The sequence below is a fragment of the Castor canadensis genome, chromosome 13 (genome assembly GCF_047511655.1).
Source record: "Castor canadensis chromosome 13, mCasCan1.hap1v2, whole genome shotgun sequence".
NCBI classification, from domain to species: Eukaryota; Metazoa; Chordata; class Mammalia; order Rodentia; family Castoridae; genus Castor; species Castor canadensis.
Window position 1 is genome coordinate 2,197,166 of NC_133398.1, and position 18,831 is coordinate 2,215,996.

Below are 18,831 nucleotides of genomic sequence, written 5' to 3' on the forward strand. Positions count from 1 at the left end.
CGCTCATTTGTCCCTTGGCTGTTGGCTTGTGACAACTCCCCAGGAGGTGCCGGTGAGTGCCAGCCCCTGGGTGGGCAAGGAGAGCTGGGCCCCTGCAGCTCTGGAGAGAGGACCACACCACCGTCAATCAGAGGCCCCATTCTCTCTCCTACTTCTGAAATCACCATTTCCAGCCACCATTTGGAAAATCAAAGGCTCCCCATTGTCTGCGTAGAATATTCTGTGCTTGGGAAGAAATGAAGGTGGGCCATATGTGGGAATGTGTAATTAGGAAGGCAAAGCCAGGCCAGGTGGTATGTTTAGAGGCCTGGCTGCCATGGAAGGTTCTGGTAGTGGACACCTGGGGAGGTCCAGGTCCACCGGGGGTTGTGTGTCCTAAGAGCAGCTGCCAGTGCAGGGGGAGGCAGGGAGGGAGGCAGGCAGTGGCCCACTGTTTGCTTGTTGGGGTAGGGGCTGCGTAAGTCTTTTGGAAAGCCCTCTACCCTTTAAGGAATAGGGCTAAATTAGGGGAGAGGTCTTGGGGCCACCCTAGGCAGGAGGGTCCCACTGTCCTCTGCAGAAGTGTCTCAGCTGGAGTTCATGGACTCAGGGTGGTAGAGGACAGAGCAGCTGCTGACTGGTGCACCTGCCCATGGCCTCCCATGTGGCTTGGGTTCCCAAGGGGGAGCCTCTTGGGAGGAACTGCCCAGCCTTTGCTGACCAGGCTCCTTCGTGGCGCTGGTGGAAGCAGCTACAGCCCACCCAGGTTCAGGGAGAGGGTCAGAGACCCCACCTCTCAATGGAGAAAGGGTCTGAGATATGGGGTCATACTAGAGTCCCTCGGCCTCACCAGCTCCACTGTTAGTTCTTTGAGGCTGAGGTGTGGCTTCATGCTAACATTTTTAAGGCAGGAAAATGCTTCTGCCATTTGTTTCTGGGGGACATAGGTGACCAGCCATGGACCCACATGATGAGTGGAGAGACTTAAAATCCCCCTGAATGAACTGGGGCCACCCTGACATTACTACAAACTTCACAGCTGGGCCCCTGCTAGTTACAGGGTGTCTTACAAAGGATGAAAACTCTTTACAAGTCCAAGTAAGATTCATAACATAAAATGAACCATTTTTAATGATTTTTTTGGCAGTACTGGGGTTTGAATTCAGGGGTTCACACTTGTTTAAGCAGGTGCCCTACCATTTGAGCCACTCCCCCAGTCCTAAAATGAACCATTTTTAAAAACAGCTTTATTTAATTGAGATATAGTTGATTTGTGCTGGGCATGGTGGCACATGTCTGTAATCCCAGCTGTGTGAGAGGCATAGGTAGGAAGACTGTGGTTTGAGGCCAGCCTAGGAGAAAGCATGGGACCCTATCTAAAAACAAGCAAAGGCAAGAAAGGCTGGTGGAGTGGCTCAACTGCTTAGCAAGTGCAAGGGCCTGAGTTCAATCCGCAGTGTGGCATATAGAGAGAGGGAGAGGTGGGCTGGGGAACTGATGAGTGAGGACTGCACACATTTACTGCTTTTATGAGGACAGCTGGTGAGTTGTCTTCTGCACCGTGCGCTGTCTGGTGGCGCTGGGCATTTGCACCCTGTTGTCACCTCTGTCTAGTCCCATAGTACAGTCATTACCCTGTACCCAGGAAGCACTGCTCCCCATTTTGACCCCTCCCCACCACCCGGCAGCCTCTTACCTGCTTTCTGTCCCTATTGATTTGCTTTTCTGGAGTTTCGTATAGAAGTCACGTGGCATGTCCTGTTTGACTGGCTTCTTTCACTGGGTGTCGTTTTTCTAGCTTACACCTTCACTCCCTTGAGAGGCACAGGTGGACGGGCCGCCTTCTGCTCATGTGGTCGTCTGATCGTGGGCACTGGGGGTTTCCCCAGTCTGCCATTGGCAATGATGCTGCTGTGAGCATTTGTGTAGGAGTTTTCATTTGAACACCTGTTTTCAGTTCTTTGGGGAACTTTTTTATTTTTATAGACAATCCGCTGGTCAGCACAGGGAATGGCCATGAAGGGGATGGTGGTGTGATTACCCCGGGGGCCTGTGCCGGCTTTGTCTCCCAGAGAGAGCTTTAAGCAGGATCCTCCATCACCCCCAAATCCCCACCAAGCCCCCACTGGCACTGCAAGAGAAAAGGAGACCAGACCTCCTGCAAAATGTCCCAGAGAGAAGTCAGTCCCGTCTGGCCAGACTGTTTGTTTGGACAGGGCCTTGAGGAGGTGATCGGGTTAAAGGAGGTCGAACGAGTGGAGCCCTAACCCTCCTGGGGGAGTGGATGGAAGCCGCTGATGTCTCAGGTCACCACCAGGTGATTACAGCTTCTCCATGGGGACTCATGGAAATATGGGTGAACACAGACCCCAGAGTGGGGTCCTCCCTGCGGGAGCAGAAAGAGTCCTGAGGGACTGGGTCTGAGGTGGACCCTGCAGGCTGGGAGGTGGCCATGCTAGTGGCTGCCAAAGAAAGAAACGATGTGAGCTGTGGGGACCTTGAGGCTCACCCAGACAGGTGGACATGCAGGTCATCTGGCTGTTTAACACCCTTGACCCATGTCACTGTGTGAGGCTGGAGGGTGCTGGGGACTGAGGATCTTCTCAGTGGCCACTTTGCAAAGTCCCACAGCTGAAAAAGCTGAAGAGGGCAAAGGCAGCAGAGGCTGTGCCCTTCGCCTATGTAGGTCTCTGTGCTGGGGACAGTATGGTCTCCCCTAAAGTCTGATATTAAAGCCCCATGTGACTGTATTTGGAAGTGGGGTCTCCAGAGGGCTAGTCAGGTTAAATGGAGTCTGAGGGGGCCCCGATCTGACTGATAAGTAGGCATCCTTGGAAGAGAAAGGTCGGAGTGCTCTGTCCTGAAGGCACATGAGGAAAGATGCAGCACAGAGACGGCTGTGTGTGGAGCCAGGCAGACCCTTGACACACACAGCCAAGCACCCTGATCTGGGGGACTGTGTTTCTGCCATGTAAAGCCCCTCGCCTGTGGCCATGGGACTGGCTAAAAAGCTCACGTTCTTCCAGAGAGAGCCTTGGGCATCTGAGAGAATCCTGGCTGGATTCCTGTGGTTCCCCCAGCCAGGAAGCTGTTCTTGCTACTCAACCTGCTCCCGGGGCCAGGTTGCGGGGAAGGCAGGGGCCAGGGCCTGTCTTTATTTAGTCTTTTATGTTTTGCTCACCCTGGACATTTTTGCATCGATTCTGACTTTTTAAAACAAGAGCTTTACCTATCTTTTATCTGCAGGGTGCTGTGTCTGATGCTCCCTTCACCTATTCTGCTCAAAGCCATTCGTCTGCTCACCTCACCATAGTCTCACCCTTATCCCTGACGTTTTTGGCAAACTGGGACCAGATGGGTCCTGGTCTCCCCGGCAGCCCTGCAGCCTGCTTTTGCCACACTGCCAGCTGGATGCCCCGGCTTCTGGCCGCTGGTGCTGGGTGCAGGGAGCAGAGTGACCAGCAGGGGGCAGCTGCGCACTTCCTTGGCTTGGGGACAGGACAATGGCTCTTTGTTGCTCAACCTGCCCTTGGGAGGCACAGCCGTGCTGGGCTCTAGAGCGATCACAGGGATGGCCATCTCTGCTTTGATCACCGCTTCTCTTCAAGAAAGGGCGTCCACAGTTTTCTCATTTCTCCAGCCTGGTGTGTGAAGGGAGGCGTTTTGTCAGTTTCCTCTCCACACATCCTCTACAGAAGCCACAGGCCACACGTCATCTTGCCCTGGAGCACGTGCCATTTAGGGACAAACGCTCTGCCCGGTTTTGAAGACTTAGTTCAAAAAAAGTGTAAAAAAGCCTCATTAATAGTTTTCATATTGTCTACCCAGTAGTACTTTGGACATGCCAGGTCCAGTAAAGGCAAAATCAGCGTTAATCCCTGTTCCTTTTGGCCTTCTGAAGTGTGGCAGACAGCATCGCTTTTGGACAGCCTCAGTGGGCAGTAGCAGATTTGAAAGGTCGCTCTCACCTGCCCTGTGGAGTTGGGTGGTTTGTTGGATCCTCCCGGGAACGTCTTGACATCCATGGGTGGTTCCCAGGGGGCTTGGGTGACACCCTGTTTCCCTGAGTCCCCACTGTCTGCCTCGTATCCTGTATTCTGTGTGCCTTCCAAGTGTGCAGTATTCCGTGCGGTGGACCAGTCCCTGTGATCAGAGGCAGACCCCAGACCCCACTCCTTGAACTCTGTCCCCCAGCCAGCCCCTTTTCCAGGTGGAGTCTGGGCTCACCACAATGGTCACCAGCTGATCGCTTTGGCAGGGCCCGGTGGAGCCACAGGCAGGCCATCGTTACTCGCTGGGCTCTGGACAAGCTGACTTGCAAGGTGCTGAGGCTCCGGCCTGCTCCGGGAAGGCTCCTAGGTAAGGAGTGGAATGGGGCTGTCACCATAACATAACCCAGGTCATATGGGTGTCGGGGTAGGGGTAGAGAATGGGGCACCCAGCCTGGCCTGGGGAGCTGGGACTCAGAGAAGATAATATCCAAAGGTAGGTTTTGAGTTGGGGGAGGGTAGAGTGGGGCGTGTGTGGGGAGGGGCAGGAGGCAGGGCTTCCAGTAGAAGGAGGAGCAGGAGCTGAGGTGTATAGGAAGGACAGCCAGCCTCATGGAGGGGCCTGGAACCAGAGTTCCAGGGGAGTGGGTCAGACTGAGTGAAGAGGCAGAAAGACGGTAACAGCTATCATCTTAGCTGAAATCTGTGCATGCCTAGGATGTGCCTGGCTGGGACTCAGCCTTTACTGCATTAGCCTTTGGTTCTCTGCTCACCCTCGCAGCCAGCAGCAGCAGACTGCAAGGACCCTGGTGACATGCTACTCCATAGGGGAGAGGAAGGAGTGCTGAGTCCAGGGGACTTCTGGTGCTTTGCTGGAGCTCTTGCAACAATGCAGGGAAACACCTGGGCTCTGTGGGGGTGGCTCGGCACCTGGGCTGCCTAGAAAGCAGTTGGAGATGAGGCCTTACCTGGAGGCCCGTGAGTCTGCTCAGCTGCCACAGTGGAACACCGTACGTGGGCCTTCCACTGCCTCACAGTCCGGCAGGCTGAAGCCAAGGATAAAAGGGCAGCAGAGTGGCTTCTTCCGAGGCCTCTCTCTTTGCTTGCAGATGGTTGTGTCCTTGCATAGTCATTCTTCTGTGCACAGAACCATGACCTGCTCCGAGGCCCCAAGCCTTTGAACGAGCGCCCAGGAGCACAGTTTGTGCAAGAAGTCAGAGAGACCCTGTGTGAGTGTTTTCCATCACTGTGGCAAATGCCTGAGAAGACAACTTAAAAGAAGGGAAGGCTGTGCAGGGTGTGGTGGTACATGCCTGTAACCCTGGTTACTCTGGAGGTGGAGAGATGGAGGACTGAGGTTAGAGAACAGCCTGGGCAAAAAGTTAGTGAGACCCCATGGCCATCGATAAGCTGGTCACATTGGTGCACGCCTGTGATTCCAGCTATGTGGGAAACAGGTAGGAGAATTGAGGTCTGAGACTGGCCCCGAGTAAAACCATGAGATTTTAACCAAAAAATAAGCAAAAAAGTACTGGGGGAGGAGGGCAAGGCTCAAGTGGTAGAGCACCTGCCTAGCAAGTGTGAGGCCCTGAGTTCAAACCCTGGCATCACAAGAAAACAATAAGGGTTTATTTTGCTTGTGGTTTTAGAGGTTTCAGTCCACGGTCCCTTGGCTCCATTGCTTCTGGGCCGTAGTGAAACAGAGTACCATGGTGGAGCAAAACTGCTCACCTGAGGTAGATGAGGCAGAGAGGGCAACAAGAAGGGGCCGGGGACAAGGCAGATCTTTCCAGGGCAACCCTTCTCTCAGTGGCCCACCACCTCCAGCCAGGGCCCATTCTTGGTGTCTGCCACCTCCCACCAATGCCATCAAACAGGGCCCATTCTTACCACCTCCCACCAATGCCATCAAACAGGGCCCATTCTTACCACCTCCCACCAATGCCATCAAACAGGGCCCATTCTTACCACCTCCCACCAATGCCATCAAATTGTGAGTCCATCAGTGGATGAAACCATCGATGAGGTCAGAGTCCTCGAGAGCCAGTCACCTCTCAATGATTGCACCTACCAGCTGGGGACCATGAGCCTTTGGGGGGACACTTCACATCCAAACCCTGACACACGCAATGTGCCCTATGGGAAGGGGCAGGCTGTGCTGTGCTCATGGCAGACAGCTTGGCGTGCTGGAGCTGCAGCCATGGGCGAGATGGTCTTATTAACGTGGTTAATGTCAAACAACCTGTGACTTAGGTTCACATTTAGATGTGAGAAAATGGTTCACGAGTCAGAGGAATCCATCCTACATTCGGTCAGCCTGGTGTTTGTCTCTGGGGTGGCGGGGAAGGCGGGAGGGTGGGATGGGGGGCATGGGATTGGTGCTGCATTCTTGAGTTTGGAGGCCATACTCACTTTATCCCCATTACACAGGTGAATAAGTGCACGGACAAGTCCCAGCTACCCAACATGCATGGCTCCTTTCTACCACAGCCCTGGGCGGGGGAATGAGGGGTTCATGCCAGAGAAATGTGGTCCCCAGAGATCAACAGCAAGAGGCCAGGAGGGCCCTGCCCTCTCCCCAGCTGCTGCTGCTTCTGGCTGGGGGTGAGAAGGCGTCTTCGCCCTTCACAGCTGGCACTTGGCAGCTGCTCCTGGTTGCCCACAGGGGTCATTGCCTCTGTCTCCAGAGGCAGCCAAGAAGGCCAAATGAGGCCACCAACCTGGGAAGCAGCTAGCACAGATCCAGAGGTCACTAGTAACAGTGATGATGTGACCTGGCCCTGGTCCTCAGAGGCTGGTCTGGGAGAGGTGGAGGACAAGCAGGTCCTTGGGGAGGATGGAAACAGCTGGTTTCCAAGTCAGAAACTCAGTTGTTCTCATTGGGTGTGAGACAAAGGCCAGTTAGGGACACCTCCAAGAGTCCACCAGTAACTATGTGCCAAGAGGGGCCTCCCCTGGATCACCTGGCACAGAGGACGCTGGTGACACGTGAAGGTGGTAGGGGCAGAGTGTGCCCTGGGACATGAGGAAGCAGGATGGCAGGGCCCTGTGGGGACAACCCTCAGTAAGCTGTGGGTCCACTTGGGGCCCGCTTCTCCTGCCTCCCTTGTTCCTTCTGACCCCCCTCTGTTTTCATGCCTGCGTGGCCTGCTTTTTTCTGGGGACTGCTGTATCCTCACTTCAAGTGTCCCATCTCCAGAAGCATTGACGTTGACTGACTGGCTGATGGTTTATTTATTCTACAGAGCCCCATTCTGGGCTTCAGGAACACCAGGGAGGACAAGGCAGATATGAGCCCTGCCCCTCAAAGCTCACCTCTAAATGCAGAGCAGGTGGCACATTAGATGCAGAACCCATGAAAACAGCAGGTAGAGGAGCCTGTCAGGGGGTGGGGGGCAGGTCTCTGGAGAGGGCACCAGCATGGCCAGAAGGATCTAGCAACCTGATGACCGGGGTCAACCAATGCAGGCTGAGACAGCAGCAAGTGCAAAGGCCTTGAGGCTCGTCTAAGGACCTGGCAGGTGGTGGTGAGGGAGCCCGAGGGCTGAGCATTGCAGCTTTGAATTTGGGGCAGGGGTGAAAGGTGTTCGTGATGATTAAACAGTCCAGGTCAAGCGTGGCCTGGCCTGTCATTATCCCAGTTCTGATTTGGGGGGAAGTTCTGGGGAAGTTGTTGCTGCTGTCATCACTGAGGAGAGCGATCTGGTCAGGATGCACAAGTCCCTGTCGCCTGGCGGGTGTCTGTCCTGCGGAGGCTCAGCTGTTCCCTTCTGCGGGGGCTATTCCCTCACGCCTCCTTGTAGACTTGCTATGGATCAGTCCTGTCCTTCCTGGATGCCAAGGCGGCTGCAAGGTGAAGGCTGAGAGCAAAGACAGATGGGAAATAGGGGCAGATATGACACGTCTTTCTCCAGCTTTTGGTTAATTCAAGGGCCAAGTAGCAACCAGTGCTTTTCAGCAAAAGCAGTTTTAGTTCCGCCTCAGAGTTGTGTGAAAAGTGCTTTGCGCGGTGCCCGACGCGGGATCAGTGCTACCTGGGGGCACCTTACAAAAGGCAGAATCATCCAAGTGTGAGGGCCTTGGAGTGGTCAGGCCTCACGGCCCACTCCACGCTCTGCAGTCTCACACTTCACGTGTGTCATCCCCAGGGGCCTCCAGCCCAGGGACAGCAAGGACTGTGGTCTCTGAACCTCCTTTCTCCCATTCTTCTCTTCCCCAGTGAGTGCCACATAAAGGCACAAGTGCGTCTCCATTCATGGGTCACGGAGCGCCCCCTGCTGCTGTGGTCTTGAGCTGTCCTGCTCAGGCCTCCAGTCCAGCCTCTGAAGACCATGGCTGTGCTTCTCCCTGACGCTTTCCTGCTTTCCTAGAGAGTCGCTGTCCCCTTGCATCCTGCCAGGCTGGCTTCAGAGGGCTGGCATGCGGACCCACAGCATCAGTTTCAGGAGAAAGCCTTTTCGTGCACCTTCCTGGAGCAATACTTCCTCGTAGCTCATCCTTCCCATGGAGGTTTGTCACCAGCCCCTCGCCATCAGGCAGTGACAAGAAGATCCTGCCCTGTCCCAACTCCTCCAGAGCTCTCCTGGGCTTCTAGAGGCGCTGTACTCCCTGGCCACATGGGGGAGCAGGTGGCCCTTGCTTTGGGGCTCATCAGCACCCCATCATACCTGCCAGTTGCAGCTCCCCAGCCCCATTGTCTGAACCCTGCCTTTGGTAAAACACCCCCACCATGATCCCTGATGGGCCAGTGTCAGAGGCTCAGCACCCATATAGGCCTGAGTTCTGCTCTGGCAGCAGAGCAGGTCCTCCCCACGTCGCTACAGAGGACTGATGGCCAGGGCACCTCTGACCACAGTGCCCTGCTGCCCAGGCACACACTATCCCATGTCACCTCTTCCAACAGTCTGACCCTCCCCTGGCAGTGAGCACACTTCACACTTGCACCCCAGTTTGGCACAGACCTGTGCACACCTGAACCGTTACAGGGTGCCGAGACTGGACATGGCTCAGAGGCCCACGCAGGCCCCGGGCTGTACCCAGCTCCCCTCAAACCTCCACATCACCTCTGGCTCAAGTGCAGGTGTGGGCACTTGGGCTACGCTGGGTGCCTCATGGCTCTGCCGTGCCCACTCCTCTTTGTGATTCACTCTCCCACAAATGCATCTTGTTCTCCTGTATACAGAGCTGCCCAGTTGCCTCTGGTTCCCCACACGGCTTGGATGGAACTCCTGTCTTCCTCTCTCTCTCTCTCTCTCTCTTTTTTTGGTGGAACTGGGGATTGAACCCAGGACCTCACTTGCCAGGCAGGCTCTCTACTACTTGAGCCACCCCCACCCCCAGCCCTTTTGTTCGTATTTTGTCTCACTGACTTTGCCTGGGTGGGCCTCGAACTCTCCATTCTCCTGCCTGGGCTTCTTAAGGACCTGGGATCACAGGTGTGCACCCCCACACTCAGCTTCCTGTCTCCTCTTGACTGGAGAGTCAAGGCCTGGAGTCCCTGCCTTGGCTGGAGAAGACCCCACTGCCCAGTGCCCACCCTGCCCAGTTACAGGCTGCTGATCTGCCTCTAGAGCCCTGTCTCCTCTTTCCCCCCCTCCTGCCTTAGTTACCCCAGCCCTGGCCCTCTGAGGGTGGTCCTGCTGAACCCATTCTCCAGCTCCTGTGTCCCTGACCACCTGGCTGTCTCCCCTACCCTGCCTAGGGCCCTGGCTTGGATGGGAAATGCCCTCCCATACTCCCAGGAGACTCTGTAGCGTTTCTCTGTCTGACCATGGCAGGACTGCAGTGAGCAGGGACCTCCTGGGAGCAAGGGCCAGGTGCCACCTTCCTGGGTGTTCTTGGCACACCACTGTCTGTCATATGTCGGCCAAATAAACGTGTGAAAGGTAACTCTGGGGCTAAGACATCAGAGTCAGTCACAGCCACTCTGGTCGCTCATACCCCAGAAGCTTCCAGACCATGTCTTTAATGTGGACACCTCTCCTCTTCTCCTTTCCCCGGGGGCTGCCACCTCACTCCCCTTCAGTCCAGTCTCTTGGGGCCAGGCTCCCCAGGCAGTGCTCTGCAGGATGGATGGTGATGGGCCGGCCTGATGTTGTCCACCAGGGGGCGCTGTGAGCCCGCCTATGGGGAGGCAAGGGAGGAGGATATGTGGCTTGTGCTGCTGCCAGGACCTGGCTGTGTCCTTGGGTTTGCAGTGGGTGTGGAGTAAGTGGGACAAGCAGGATGCACAGGCATGGCTCGATGAGGGACTGGGCAGTATCTCAGGGCCCCAGGCTGGGGCTGCCTGAGGTGAGCAGGAGTGCGAGCGGGGTGCTTGCTGGGTACAGAGCAAGCACGGGCAGCCTGGGGACAGTGTCCCAGTTTGGTGCTGGTCACTGTGTGGCTTTGGTGGGGCCTTGTTTCCTGTTTCCCGACCTCTGTCCTGTGGCCCACAGCTCTACAAGGTGGGAACACGGTTTCTGGGACCCCAGGATGCTGCATAGTTTTGGGGCCTCTCTGGGAGGTGCTGTGGTGGCCCTGAAATGCCCACTGCCCTTGGCTGTGTCTTCTGCAGGCTTTTGTGTGGAGGGGCCGGGTGGAGGCTCAGGCTGACTGTAATGGGGCCAGAGAGCGGCCCCCGGCGGCCCAGACTGGGGAGGTGGGCTGAGTCAGGTGATGGATGACAGAGGTGGATGTGGCCTTGTTCCAAAGTCTGAAACCCTCAAGGAGGAAAGAGAGTGAGTGTGGAGTTTCCAGAGAGAGAAGGGACAGGAGACAGCAGGGAGACCCTGGCCATGGGGGCAGGCGCAGTTCCGGTAAGATGGGCAGTAGGTACTCCTGAGGCATGCTGGAGGTAGCACGGGAAGTGAACACACCCATGGAATTGCGCTGAACTGGGAGCCCTGCCACCCTGGAGCAGCTTGGGGTTCCCCCTGTAGAAACAGATCTCCTGGAGAGGCTGCAAGGACCCTGGACTAAGAGAGAGAGATGGAGGTCACAGAGAGACAGAGAGACAGCAGACAAAGAGACAAAGAGACAGGCAGCTTGGTGTGGGTGTTCTCACCAGCTATGTGGGTGGCAGAGGAGTTGGGAGGCCCTCATCTTCTCTGAGTGAAGGACAGAATGCTGACACCCATAACCAGCCCATCCCAGGTGGGTCCTAGACACACTTTCCTCTTCTCCCTCTGTGACCTCAGCCAAGGCCAGGGGTCCCTCTGAGGACCGCTGCCTGCCTCTGCGATGCTCCTGTGCCCTTCCCTGCGCAGCGCTGCAAGTCTCAGCAACCTCTCAGACTTGCCTGGGGAGCACCTCATGGCCTCTGGAACTCTGCGATCCTGGTTTCCACCTGGAGCCAGCTCAGGGCTGCTTCCAGGCCTGATGACCTCTCTGGTCATTTGGGTCTCAGCTGAATGGTCATCTCCTGACCCCGACATAGGCTTCTGCCCTGTTCTATCTGCTTCACCAGCACCGAGTCCCACCCTGTGGCCTCACTGTAGCTGAGGGCTCTTGTGTACTTCTTGTGTTGCTTGATCCTACAGTGCTGCCCAGAGGGTGGCCTCTGCCTTCTCCCACCCCAGCCCGGGATGTGGCTTGTACTTGTGCACAGCAGTATTTGTTGACTGACCGAATGAAAACGCTGCTCCAGCTCCTAGAATAGTGTGCCCACTGTGCCTCAGTGTCCCCATCTGAATGTGGTAGATAGTAGCATTTGCTTGTGACCAGTCCACACGAAGTACTTGGCCCAGTGCCTGCACACAGCAGCCAGCAAATGTGAGCAACCTTGTCGTTATTACTGTGACCACAGGTACCGCCTGGGATGTGTGCTCAGGTTTCAACCTGCTGACCCAGGTCAGGTGCCCACGGGACACAGAGGATACTTCATGCACAAGCACAGGTCAGCATTGCTGTGGACAGTGTGAAGGAACCTCCCATAGCCTGGGGATCAGCCACACCCCACCCTGATGCTTGCCACGCTGTCCCTAAGCCAGACATGCACTGCGCCCTGCAAATTAACTTGGCATGGGTCTGCTAGAAAGAGACCGCGCCTGGCCTCCCTGCTGGGCTGGACTCCTGAATGGAAGACAAATGCATTTTAATTTGCTCCAACTTGACGTAAAAATCCCCCCCCCTTGAGAAACTGGGTCACCAAGCAAAGAAGTCCTTAGCTGGCTCAAACTCACAGTCCTTTCCCATCAAACACCTGGCTCGCTCTTTTTTAATCACAACCGAGGTTCCCAGAGGCAGTCCCTCTGGATACCTGGTCCCAAGGTGTTCCTGTGTGGATGGGCTTTGGGGCAGTCCAGGAACAGAATTCTCTACACTCAGAGCACTAAGGATCCCCAGGGGGTATGCTCTCCACCCCTCTTCTAGAGAAGGTGGCTATGGGGTGCAGGGAGGGGGAGGGCTGGTCCCACTGAGTCTTGGTGTGCTGGGCCTCAGGATGAGCCACCTGTGCCCTCAGTCCTCTGGAAACTCTCTGCCCTACTCTGAGGCCTTTCTGGGCCTGGCTCCCTCACCTGTAAAATGGGGTGACCACACCTTACTCTCAGCTGTGTATTGGGGGCCTCATGTCTAGGAACCACATAGCTTCTGGGGTGGGCTCTCAGCACTGGAGGGTCTCCCTGCCTCCTTCTTACCTCCCGGGTGCCAGGAGTACTTAGGGCTGGAGAATTAGAGCGTCCAGCTGCCTCAGGTGGCCATTCCCCTCCCTCTGAGTGGCCAGGTGGAGCCTGGGCAGGTGACTAAGCAAAGCCCCACACTTGAGGGGTGACACCCAGCCGCCTTCAGTTGAGTCTGGGGTCAGCTTGGCACCAGGCTCCTCGTCCTGGGTTGTGCACTGCCAATGCAGTTAGCTTGCCTCAGCAAGCCTCAGTTTCTCCATCTGGAAATTCGGGAGGTGAAGACCTGACCCACCGCCTGGTATGGGACTCACACGAGTCGGGCATGTAGAGAGTGTGAAGTGTCTGGGGCATCAAACCCCACTGGGATTCTAGGAAGGGAAGGCAAGGGAGAACTGGGTGTCAGCTGCCCACTTGGGGCTGAGCCCACCAAGGTGGTTCTGAGTAACCCTGAGCTGGGCATTGTGAAAATTCTTGTGTTTAAATTCTTGATTTTTCCCTGGAGAGGAGAAATAAGGGGCCAGGCCCTGCTGGCCCTGGTGTAATCCCAGCTACTTGAGAGGCTTAGATTGGGAGGAACACAGTTTGAGGCCAGCCCAGGGCAAAGGGTTTGAGATTCTCCTATCTCCAAAATAAGCAGAGTGAAATGGACTGGAGGTGTGGCTCAAGGGTAGAGTGCCTGCTTTGTAAGCGTGAGCCCTGAGTTCAAACCCCAGTCCCACAAAAAAAAAAAAAAAGGAAAGAAAGAAGGGGTCATCTCTGAGAGGGTCATGAGTAATCCTTGGCTGGGGCCTCAGCTGCTCTGAGCTCCAGGGTTTCTTCACTCTTGCTGCTCTGTGGCAGGGCTGTCCAGGGCTGTGGCCAGGCTGGAAGACACTTCACCCAGAAAGCGGCAGTGCCAGGGCTGGAAGCAGATCAAACCTCAATTTCTATTTCTGATGAGATTTCCCTGGTCAGCACCTTAATGAAGATGGGGCTGCCGAGGCTCCTGGGGTGTTCGCTCAGGCTTAATTGCTCCTGGCTCTCAGCTCTGCTTGGCAAATGGCCCCGCTTCTCTGGGCGTGCTGTCCTCAGTCCTCCAGCCTCGGCTCCAGGCCAAGGGCCCGCCGCTGTCCACTTCCTGTTATTCTGCACCATGCGTTATCCCTCTACTGATGTGCATCTATCCACATGTCCATCCACCTGTCCATCCAATCATGCACCACTCACCTATCTGTACACTTACACCCCCTGATGTATTTGTCCATCTGTGCATCTACCAACCCATCCACCTACCCATCCATCTGCCATCCATACACCTACCCACCCATTCACTCGCCCATCCGTCCACCCATCCACTTGTCCTTCCATCTATCCATCTATCCATCAACCCACCTACCCACTCAACCTCTCATTCTACACTTTCTTGAAGAACTCAAACATGCCAGTCTAGTGCTGAGGGTGGGTGGGGACAGCCAAAGGGAAGAGCCTGAGAGTTTCAGCCCCCCGCCCCTCCGAGTCACATTCTGCTGACTGACAGATAGGATGGCTGTGTGCATGGATGCAGGGAAGGGCAGGGTGAGGCTACACAGGACGCTAAGGAGCCAGAGGGACTGAGCTGGTGGAGGGGCCTTCCTGGAAGACAGAGCAGAGCTGAGATGCTGGAGGCCTCCTCTCCAGTGCCAACCAGCTCTCCCATGGCGTCTCCTGATCTGGTGCGGAGGAGACAAACACCAGGAGAAGTCTGCGTCGGTCGCCCACACGGGGGTGGTGCCACCAGCCTGCCTACGAGCCATCTGCCTCGTCCTTCCCTTTCCTGAGCGTGCCGGAGCCCGTGGGCTGCCTGGCTCCCAGCACAGTTACCAGCTGCACACGTGGGCCTGGACTCCTGCCCCATGCAGCACCCAGCACTCTCATGCATTGGTAGAGAAGGGGATGGCCTAGAAACTCAGTGCGACCAGTGGATGCTCCCCTGGGGCACAGCACTTGACAGTTACAAAGTGCTCCCACGTTGAGTTTTTTGTGTGTATGGGAGTTGGGGGTCACATTCAAGGCCTTACGCGTGCTAGGGAAGCACTCGCCACTGAGTTACAAGCCCAGCCCTTGGTTTTTGATGACGGGTCTCACTATGTAGCCTAGGCTGGCCTCCAACTCATGACCTTACCTTGGCCTCCTGAGTGCTGGGATTACAGGCATAGCCCCCAGACCTGGTTTGTGTTATGTTTTGTTCTGTTCTCATGACCACACTGGGGGTGGGGGTGGCAAGGCTGTCCCCTTGCTGCCTCAAGAAGTGGAAACTGAAGACCAAGAGTTGCCAGCTTGCCACCACATAGAACCTGAAGGGTCAGGATTGAGATGGAGCCTGGAGCCTTCTCCAGGGATCCAGGAGGACCATGTGTTGGCTGTGGGGGCATGGCTTCTGCTTGCAAGTACAGTTTGGGTTTAGGGTGGTGGCACTGGCAGGACAGTGGTAGAAGGTAGTGTGCTTTAGGAGAAGCAATGGCCTGGAGCCTGCTGCAGGCTCTTTCTTTTGCAGGATGTTGTGTGTGTGTGTGTGTGTGTGTGTGTATGTGTGTGTGTACACGCTCCTGACATGGGCCAGCCTTCCCTTCCTTGGGGACGTCCATGCATGTATCCCCTGAGTGGTGCTCTGTCCCTGCCTGTTGATGGTGTCTGGTGAGTGCGTCACCCAGCACAGCTGCCACTGGGGCTATGGGGAGGTGGTGGTGCTGTGTATTGAAGGTTGAGCAGAGCAGTGCCGCTGGCCTTCACCACTGCACGCCGGTAGCACCACTCAGTTGATCAACCGAAGTGTCCTCAGACATTGACAAGTGTCCCTTGGGAGGCAGAACGGTCCCTGCAGAGAGCCACTGTTCTGCAGCAGTGGACACAATGGATCCTCTCTGCCGTCCTGGTGCTCACAGAGCATGGGGAGCACAGGGAAGGAAAGGACAACTTCACAGCAGAAATTGGGGTGCAGACAAGTCGTAGGGAAGGGAGACGCCTTCTCAGCTGAAGTTGGAGGATCTGCCAGTGGCATTGGATGAATGGATGGAGCGCAGGCAGCTCTGATTCAGGGGAGTGGCGGTGAGCCCAGGGCCTAGAGGCAGTAGCAAAGGGGCAGGCAGTGAGGTGTCAGGAGAGGCAGACGGCCAGGGCAGATCTAGAGGGGTGGGCTGGGTGTGTGGGAAGAGACCCCTTTGTAGCCTGGCTGATGCTGAGCTGGGCCAGGAGAAAGAGATGGAGACCGGGTCTTGGGCATCTGGGAGCAGAGTGGAGTCAGTTCTGGACCCTGGAGCCCAGGAGGAAGTGCTGAATGTCCTGCTTGACCTGCAGGTAGGGACAGACCCTCAGCCTAAGAAGGGGCAGGGACTTACCTGGGTCCTCAGCACCTTGGTTCCCTTTTGTCTCCTCTTTCCCTTGCTCTCTCTGATCACTGTGGGTCTCTGCTCCCAGAAGCGCCTGTTTTGGTCTCTTGCCAGGTGAGAACAGAACAGCTGGGGACTTCTAAAGGAGGGCAGGTAATTGAAGGTAGTGATTAGAGGCTCAGCTCCACAGCTTCATTAAAAAAACAAGCCCAAAGGCCCTCCAGGAAGGAGGCAATTTGTCACCAACCTCTCTGCCTATGTCAGTGTGACTAACCTGGGCAAGGACCTGCCTGCCCTGGCTAGTCCCTCTCAGGGACACTCCCACACAAAGAAACCATCAGAGATGTTAACCAGGCCTCACAGGCACCTTGGTACTTCCATCTTCCTTATTGGAGTCCATGGATGGAGAGAGGCAGCCCCCTTCCTTGTAGGGAGATGGGGAGGGGGAGTCCAGCCAACAGAGGTGCCAGGCTGGACACTGAGCTGTGTGACGTTCCTGTGGGACACTCCTAGCCCTGGCATGTTTCTCTCATTTCCAGGCCATCCCTCAGTCCTGTCCACTGTCCCGTCTTGCAGGAAAGAGGACTGGGCTTATAACACTGGGACATGGGACAAAATCAGTGTTCTCCAGTGAGATGGGGACACAGCCTTCTCTCCCAGGATGGCCCATAAGCTTTGCCCTCTGATGGGTGCTTTGGGCTTGGCAGCTTGGCTCCTGGTTGAGGGGAAAGAGAGGGCAGAAGTGGGAGGAGGAGGTGGATGTAGGGGTGGGGCACAACTTCTTGTGGGGCTGCTGTGGGCAAAGTGACCACCAGATTGGACAACATGGCAGGGGATTTGTGGAGCTAAGAGGGAGAGACAGTAGTGGGGATTCTGGACTCTGGGGGAAGATTTTGGGGCTTCAGAGGGCCCGGGGTTTGTGGCATCTGTGGGAGGAAGACAAGTCAAGGGACCTTTTGAAGAATCTCTGGGCTCCATGACTGGACCAATTTGGTCTTTTTAAAAACGAAGCCTAAATAGAGACTAGAATTTCTTTTATTAATTAATTTTGGTTGTTGGTCTCTGAGTCTTGTATTTCAACCTAGCATAGGCTGGGTCACCAGGATATTTGGGTGACATAAAGAAGGCACAGCAGAGGGGGGGCCAGGGCTCCAGGCAGAGACCATGCTGCGTGGGACCAGGAGTGTACAAAACAGGACTCGGGTAGCTCCAGAGGCCCCTGGCTGCTCAGGAGCTCAGAATTGGAGCGTGAGTTGGTTTGGTGGCCCTCTGAGGGCAGGGGACCCTCACAACTGGGTCTCACTACACTGGCTGAGACATAAACCATGAGTGGGACAGCAACCTGTCACCTGTGGAGGCCACACAGCTGGTGTGTTGAAGTCCAGTGTGCCCCAGAGCTGCCGTCCCCCCACCCCACCCCACCCCACCCCAGAGCTCCCAACTTGGCCCCCTATTCCCACCTCATAAAGGCCCTGACATCCTGGACTCACCCTCTGCAGCCTGGAACTCCCCATGCGCCTCACCGCTGTGGCATTCCCCACAGCTTACCTGAGACTTGGCCTTACCTGCTAGTGTCCCCCACTTCCTCCCAAAGCTGCAGCCCCGCTGCACCATGCACCCAGACACCCTTGTGCACCGCCCACTTCTGGTCACGCTGTACCTCAATGTCCCTTACCTTCCTGTCCTTTAGGGCACAGCTGGGTCCACCAGCCTGGAGAACCCTCACCCTCAATTCCCTCTGCTCTGTGGGCTCCTCCACAGCCCCTGTGGCAGGTCAGGTGCCCACTAGGTGTGAGACACTTGCACGCAGCGCAAAGCAATTTGGGTAGCCCTCCTGGTCCCTGCCGGCAGTAGTTCAGTGGGTTGGGGACCAGTCTCCAGCATAACCAGGAGCCCCAAGGGGTGGGTAGGTAGGGAGGACCCTATGAGGTGTCTGACCCAGTGGAAGCTGCAGCCTGGGCTCGCTCAGTGTTTCTGACTCTCAGACTCTAAACTCCCTCCCCTTCTTCCCCGACAGGCCTGCTGCACCTCCCCCACCCTTCTGCATCTTCCCTTGGCCACTGCCTCTCCCCCTCTTCCCCTTCTTATTCTGCTGTGTGGGGAGAAGACTTTGAAAGCCTTCCAGGAAACGCTTCATTGGGGTTGGTGGTGCCTGGCTTGGGAGGAACAGGGGCTCAGCACAGAACCTTGCCTTTCTGGGGACCAAGACCACCTGCGTGTTTATGTGGCCTCTGGAAGTTTTAAGAGCTTCAAGAAGGTGAGAGCAGTCTGGTGTGGTGGCACATACCTGTCATCCTAGCTACTTGGGAAGTGGAGATTGGGAGGATCAAGGTTCAAGGCCAGTTCAGACAAAAAGCTAGTGAGCAAGACCCCACCTTAATCAACTAGTGGGGTATGGTGGTGCACGCCTGTCATCCCAGATAAGTGGGAGGTGTAGGTATGTCAGCCCAGGCCCCCTCCCCCCCAAAAAAATTCAAGATCCTACCTGAAAAATAACTTTGGCAAAAAGGGCTGGCAGGTGTGACTCAAGTGCTGGAGTTCCTGCCTAGCAATCATGGGGCCCTGGATTCAAACCCCAGTACTGCCAAACAAATAAGAAAAAAAAAAAAAAGAAAGAAAAGAAAAGCTAGAGTGAAACTGGAGCCCCATGCGGGCCTGGGTGGCTGCCCAGCTCTGCAGGACCTGCAGTTTTAGGGGACCTGTCTCAGCTCACTGGGGTCACCTCCAGGAGGGAGTCAGCCTTAGCATATTCTTTGTGGCCAGCACATTCCCCACTTTTCTGGAAACACTACTGCAGTGAATGTGGACAGAAGGCGAGTCCAGTGAGAGTGTGGCTGGACCCTTGACCTTCCCAGGACCCGACTGTCATGGACTGGGTTTGGATTCACACAGACTCAGGTCCATCCCCACCACGTA